This window comes from Triticum urartu, chromosome 4A, assembly GCF_056163025.1.
Source record: "Triticum urartu cultivar PI428250 chromosome 4A, HENAU_Tu73, whole genome shotgun sequence".
NCBI lineage: Eukaryota > Viridiplantae > Streptophyta > Magnoliopsida > Poales > Poaceae > Triticum > Triticum urartu.
In genome coordinates this window covers 588,472,260-588,478,576 of record NC_141876.1, presented here as the reverse complement: position 1 = coordinate 588,478,576, position 6,317 = coordinate 588,472,260, and the positions used below count along the sequence as shown (strand labels likewise).

At 46.7% G+C, this 6,317-nt stretch overlaps 1 pseudogene; it reads right to left on the bottom strand.

Annotated features, from left to right (window-relative positions):
• Positions 1 to 4,391: 4,391 nt before the first annotated feature.
• Positions 4,392 to 5,425, bottom strand: LOC147976890 (uncharacterized; annotated as a pseudogene).
• Positions 5,426 to 6,317: the final 892 nt, after the last annotated feature.

Below are 6,317 nucleotides of genomic sequence, written 5' to 3'. Positions count from 1 at the left end.
CGAATCTCCAATCCTTTTAACTTCCAGGCATGTGTTTAACATTCAGGGTCGCTTACCAGTCTCTTAAGTTTATATATAGTTGTCCACATGTATCAATGATCGTTTTACAACAAAAAGATATATGAGAATGTTCTTAAAAGAATGCAAACAGGCTGTACCGTGAGGAAAGAAAACAGTTGTTCCAAGGAAACAACAACTATATATACGTTACCTTTATTCTAACTTTTTGATTGGTGTATGCAGAAGTTCAACCGTACTATGCATATCTTCTGGAGTGAACCGGGCGGTAAAATTATCTAGCTATAAAGTACTAGTACCATCTAGTGATGCAACGAATGTGTGAAGGACACTACAATTACTTCACGGTGCTACCCATTCTCTTTCTATAAATACGTTCCAACGATTGCTGCACTTGAGTATCGAATTGATAGTTCAACTTGTGCTTTGGGTTAGAGTTGCTTCCTAGTCTGGACAGTGTGACGCTAAAACTTGACCTACATAGTTGTGGCAATGGGAGGCGTGGGGAATACGTGCAATGCGTCCAATTCACTGAGCCGCTCCTTCACCAAAGAACAGAGCAATGCAGGAGCGGTTGGTGCGAGACAAAGCCTGTCCGCCAGTGCGCTCTGCACGTCTTCTGTGCGTGCTGCAGTAGTGTCCATGGAACTCTGGGCTGTAAAATAGCGTGAAGTGTATGCCTTAGCAGGGACGCGCTGCGTGTTTATATAGGCACAGAGATTACAGGGTTAGTTGTCAGGTAGTTGCTAGATTGTTCTCCAAGTAATGATCTATATAAGAGATATACGAGATCATCTGCAACAACCCTAACAACCGGATTACAATGCAACGCCAATCCCTTATCTACTCACGGTTTATACATGTACCGTACATATGTTTTACATTATATATTTTAACACGCCCCCTCAATCACAACTTCACCAAGTTGAGATTGTTCTTAAACTCTTGCAACTTGCTCCATGACAAGGCCTTGGTAAAACCATCTGGCCTGATCATTCGTAGGAATGAACCGTATGTCTAGTAGCTTCTTAGCTACTCTTTCATGAACATAATGATAATCAACCTCAATATGTTTTGTCCTTGCATGGAACACTGAATTTGCTGACAAATAAGTAGCACCAATGTTATCACACCATAGGCGTGCAACAGAAGAGTGTTTTATGCCAAGTTCATTAAGCAGAGCCTGAACCCATATCAACTCGGCTGTAGCATTAGCCAAAGCTTTGTATTCAGCTTCGGTGCTAGATCTTGACACAGTTGCTTGCTTCCTTCCACTCCAGGATATAAGATTTGGTCCAAAGAAAACTGCAAAACCTCCTGTAGACCTTCTGTCATCAGGACAGCCTGCCCAATCTGCATCAGAGAAGGCACTTACCAAAGTTGAGGTTGATTTTGTGAAATTTAACCCTGTACTCATAGTACCTCTGAGATATCTCAGAATCCTTTTAACTGCAGTCCAATGCCGAAGAGTAGGAGCATGCAAAAACTGGCATACTTTGTTGACAAGAAAACATATATCAGGTCTTGTAAGTGTTAAGTATTGCAGAGCACCTACAGCACTTCTATAATTTGTAGCTCCTTCGGCTCCCAAAGGCTCACCTTCTTCTTTAGACAATTTTTCAGTGGTTGAAAGAGGCATATTTGAAATCTTACAATTCATCATACCTGATCTCTTCAGTATGTCTGACACATATTTTTCTTGACCTAGAAGTATACCATCTGTTACCTTCTTTACTTCTATGTCCAAGAAATAATGCAAGTCACCAAGATCTTTTAGAGAAAATCCTTCTTTAGATCTTCTAATTGTGCATTAGTTGCTTCCTGTGATGAGCTAGCCACAATTATGTCATCAACATATACCAACATGAAAATGATTACTTTGCCTCTTTTATAGAAGAAGAGAGATGTATCTGCCTTTGAGGGTCGAAATCCAAGCCTTCAAAGTTTTTCACTTAACCTAGAGTACCATGCTCTAGGTGCTTGTTTTAAACCATATAGTGCTTTATCAAGTTTGCACACATGATGTTGCTTGCCTTTTACCTCATACCCAGGTGGTTGTTTCATGTAAACTTCCTCCTCTAGAACGCCAAGAAGGAACACATTCTGCACATCCAATTAACGTAGACTCCAACTGTTTGATACTGCAACAGAGAGAACAAGTCTGACAGTAGTTGCTTTAACAACAGGGCTAAATGTATCCTCATAATCTATACCACATCTTTGTTTGAAACCCTTTGCTACCAGTCTAGCCTTGTACCTGTCTATCTGTCCATTAGCTCTCCGTTTAGTTCTATAAACCCATTTACAATCAATGATATTTCTCCTCCGTGATGGAGGGACTAAGTGCCAAGTCCTATTTTGAACAAGAACATTATATTCCTCATCCATAGCATTTTTCCAGTTTTTACTTTCAAAAGCCTCACTTAGATTATTGGGTTCACCCGTGACAGCAAGACCACCAAAATGCTTGTCATACCTGACCGTACCATCAGTACGAATTTTTGGTTTGGAGACTCCATGTTGTGATCGTGTTCTCGGCACTGGCACAGGAGCTGTAGCAGAATTCCGTGGCGTAGAGGATCCGGCAGAGTCCGAGGCAGCACGCAATCCAGTGACGCCCGATCCAAGGCGGATGTTGTCGGGGCCATGCAGCGGCGCGCCCGCGCCCATTCCCGCGTCTGCGTCGGGCTGGGCCACTTGTCGAGGCCCAGTTGGTTGGTCGGCGGAGTCGAGGGACCACCCGGTCGGACGCGTCGGAGCCGATGGCCCGCCACCAGTGTGGGGCCATCCACGAGACGTCGTTTGGTCGCCCGCGGGACCGCGGGAGGACGCATGGCCGCCTGACGATGGCCCGCCTGGCCCTGAGGCGGATACGGCGCCGCTGCATGGCGAGTCAGGCGAGGACGGATCGTCTTCGGGATCGCTGCCGTCAGGATCTGGCCCAGCACCTGAATCCGCCTCATGTCCTGTGTTTGTCTCTTGCTGCTGCATAAAATCATGACCCAAAACAGGATTTCCACCAAAACTTATAGCAGGATTTGCATGAAAATTACCCGAAGGATCATTAGCTAGATGTTCGTCCCCCTGATCAACAGAAGTAAGCAAGGTATTTTCAGAGAGAAGAAGAACTTCAGATCTAATGAGGGCGCCGGCGTTTGGATTTAGAGCAGCAAACGGAAAAATTGTTTCGTCAAACACAATGTCACGGGAGATGTAGACGCGTCCAACGGCGATATCTAGGCATTTGAAACCTTTGTGAAGGTTGCTATAACCGAGAAACACACATTTCTTTGATCGGAATTCTAACTTTTGAGAATTGAAAGGACGAAGATTAGGCCAGCAAGCACAGCCAAAGGTGCGAAGAGCATGGTAGTTTGGTTTGTCATGAAAAAGTTTTTCCAAAGGTGTTTCAAGGTTTATTACTTTGGTGGGAGTATGGTTGATCAAGTATGTGGCAGCAATGAATGCTTCATCCCAGAATTTCAAGGGCATGGACGCATGTGCTAGGAGGGAGAGACCAACTTCGACGATGTGGCGATGTTTTCTCTCGGCAGAGCCGTTTTGCTGGTTAGCGTGTGGGCAAGAAACGTGGTGTGTGATGCCAATTTGGCGAAAGAAGGAGTTCAAACGCTCATACTCACCACCCCGGTCTGTTTGCATGGTGATGATTTTACGATCAAAGAGTCTCTCGACAAGTGCTTGAAATTCATGAAACACTTTAAAAACTTCAGATCTATGTTTAAGAAGAAATATCCAAGTGAACTTGTTGTAATCATCGATAAAACTCACATAATAGTTTTTCTTATTTATAGAATCACGGGCAGGACCCCATACATCAGAGAAAATGAGCTCTAAAGGAGCATTCGAAGTGCTACTAGAATTCGGATACGGGAGCCGGTGACTTTTGCCTTTTTGGCATGCATCACACAGTCCTTCTTTATTCAATTCTTGATTGGAAAAAGGAATTTTATTCTGGCTAAGAACATGCTGGACGATTTGCAAAGACGGATGACCTAATCTAGTGTGCCACCTTGAAGGAGATATCTTGGTGGCGCCAAAAGCTTGCCTGCCCGGATGTAAAGAAGCTGATGATAGGGGATAGAGACCGGCTCTACACCTGCCTTGGAGGAGGGTGCTCCTCGTTGCCTTGTCCTTGATGAAAAATGAGCGAGGGTGAGTTCCAAAAAACACATGGTTATCTTGAGACAAACGATGGGTAGAAACAAGATTTTTTGTGGCTTTAGGAGAATAAAGGACGTCTTTTAGATGCAGATTGCGAGTGGGAGTACGAACATAAGCTTGACCAACATGAGTAATTTTCATACCTGATCCGTTGGGCATGTTCACTTAGTCATGGCCATTGTACCTCTCCCTCATGGTGAGTTTGTCCAGCTCGCCGGTGATGTGGTCGGTGGCGCCAGTGTCGATGTACCAGTTGGTGGCGACGCCATAGGATGAGTTGGACATGGCGCTTGCACTCTTCTCCTTGGTGAATGCGATGTCAAAGCGCCGGTAGCACTCGATAGCCGTGTGGTTTGGCTTCTTGCAGATGTGACAGAAGACCTCCGGGAGATCGTCAGGGTCAACTCCTCCTGCATGGCCACGGCCACCGTGACCATTGGCGTTGCCACGGCCGCCGTTGCCTCCATTGCCACGGCCACTAGCATGGCCACAGCCACCTCCGTTCCTGCCGTGGCCTCCACGAGTGAAGCCACCACGGCCGCCGCGAGAGGCGGCGTTGGCAAAGGAGTGGGATGATGATGAGTTTCCCTCAAACATGGCGAGGTTACTCTCGAAGCTGATCAGCTGGGAGTAGAGCTCATTGGGCTTGATGGGGACGGTCCTGGCGCAGACGGAGGAGACGAAGGACATGTAGTCGAAGTCGAGTCCGGCGAGGATGTACGACACCATGTCGTTGTCGGTGAGCGGCTTGCCGATGGCAGCCATCTCATCGCCAAGGGCCTTCATGCGGCCAAGGTACTCGGCGATGGTGGAAGTCCCCTTCTTGGTGGTGGAGAGGGTGATCCTCGTGTTGACGATGGACGCCTGCGTCTGGGAGATGAATATCTCCGTGATTGCAGTCCATGCTGCTGACGCCGTGATGCAGTTTGCAATCTGAACCATCACAGGGGGTGAGATGGAATTCAACAAAAAGCTTAGAACCTGAGAATCTCGTGCCCTGTCGATCTCATAGGCCGGGTTTGGGCACGTCAGTAGGCTTGCCGTCCTTGTCGGCAAGCTTAGGCGCCGGGATCTCCCTCTCTGGATTGAGGTAGGAGACTAGCTGGGCGCCGCGGATGGTGGCTAGGGCTTGCGCACGCCAGACATTGAAGTTGGAGCGATGGAGTTTTTCGGCTATGGGGATGAGGACGGATGCGGCGGCGGCAGCGGTGCTCGTGGAAGCCATGGCGGCGCAGAGAGGATGTGCTAGAGGAGAATGGCTCTGAATACCATGTAAAATAGCGTGAAGCGTATGCCTTAGCAGGGATGCGCTGCGTGTTTATATAGGCACAAAGATTACAGGGTTAGTTGTCAGGTAGTTGCTAGATTGATCTCCAAGTAATGATCTATATAAGAGATATACGAGATCATCTGCAACAACCCTAACAACCGGATTACAACGCAACGTCAATCCCTTATCTACTCGTATGTACGGTTTATACATGTACCGTACATACATTTTACATTATACACTTTAACACGGGCGAGCAGCTTGCAGATTTGGGAGGCCTCATGGGGATTTTTGTGCATTTGTTTCTCTTTGAATTCTCTTCGGCCATCTCCGTCTGTTGATGATTCAAGAAAGCCCATGAAAACCATGCTGCCTCTTGCATTCTTTCGCTTCCGGGCCAGACGAGAATGCTGAATTTCGGCCAGCGAGGGGAGTTTCGGATTCAATTGTGCGTTTGTTTGTCTGAATTATGCGTCTTTGGCTCTTTGCTTTGACTTTTTTTTTTACCATCTCTTTGCTCTGAATTATTCATCTCTGCTCTGAATTGTGTGTTTGCGCCCGGCAGAAACACCCGATCTGAGAGCTTAGCTAGCTTCCAACCAAGAATTCTTCAGATCAGAGATGTCGCCGTAGCTGGAGCGTGAGACCACATAAGTATGTCCCGTGTCCATGAAGTTTCTTCTGACTTTTTTTCCTTCAAGACCTACCATGAGCATTTGGTTGCATCATCACTGTAAGGAACTAGAGGAACCCAGAACTAATACCAGCTGTGGGAAATAAAAGAAATTGAAGACCACGAATGGATTGATTTCCTCGACCTGACCAACACTAGCAGGGACTGCTATAT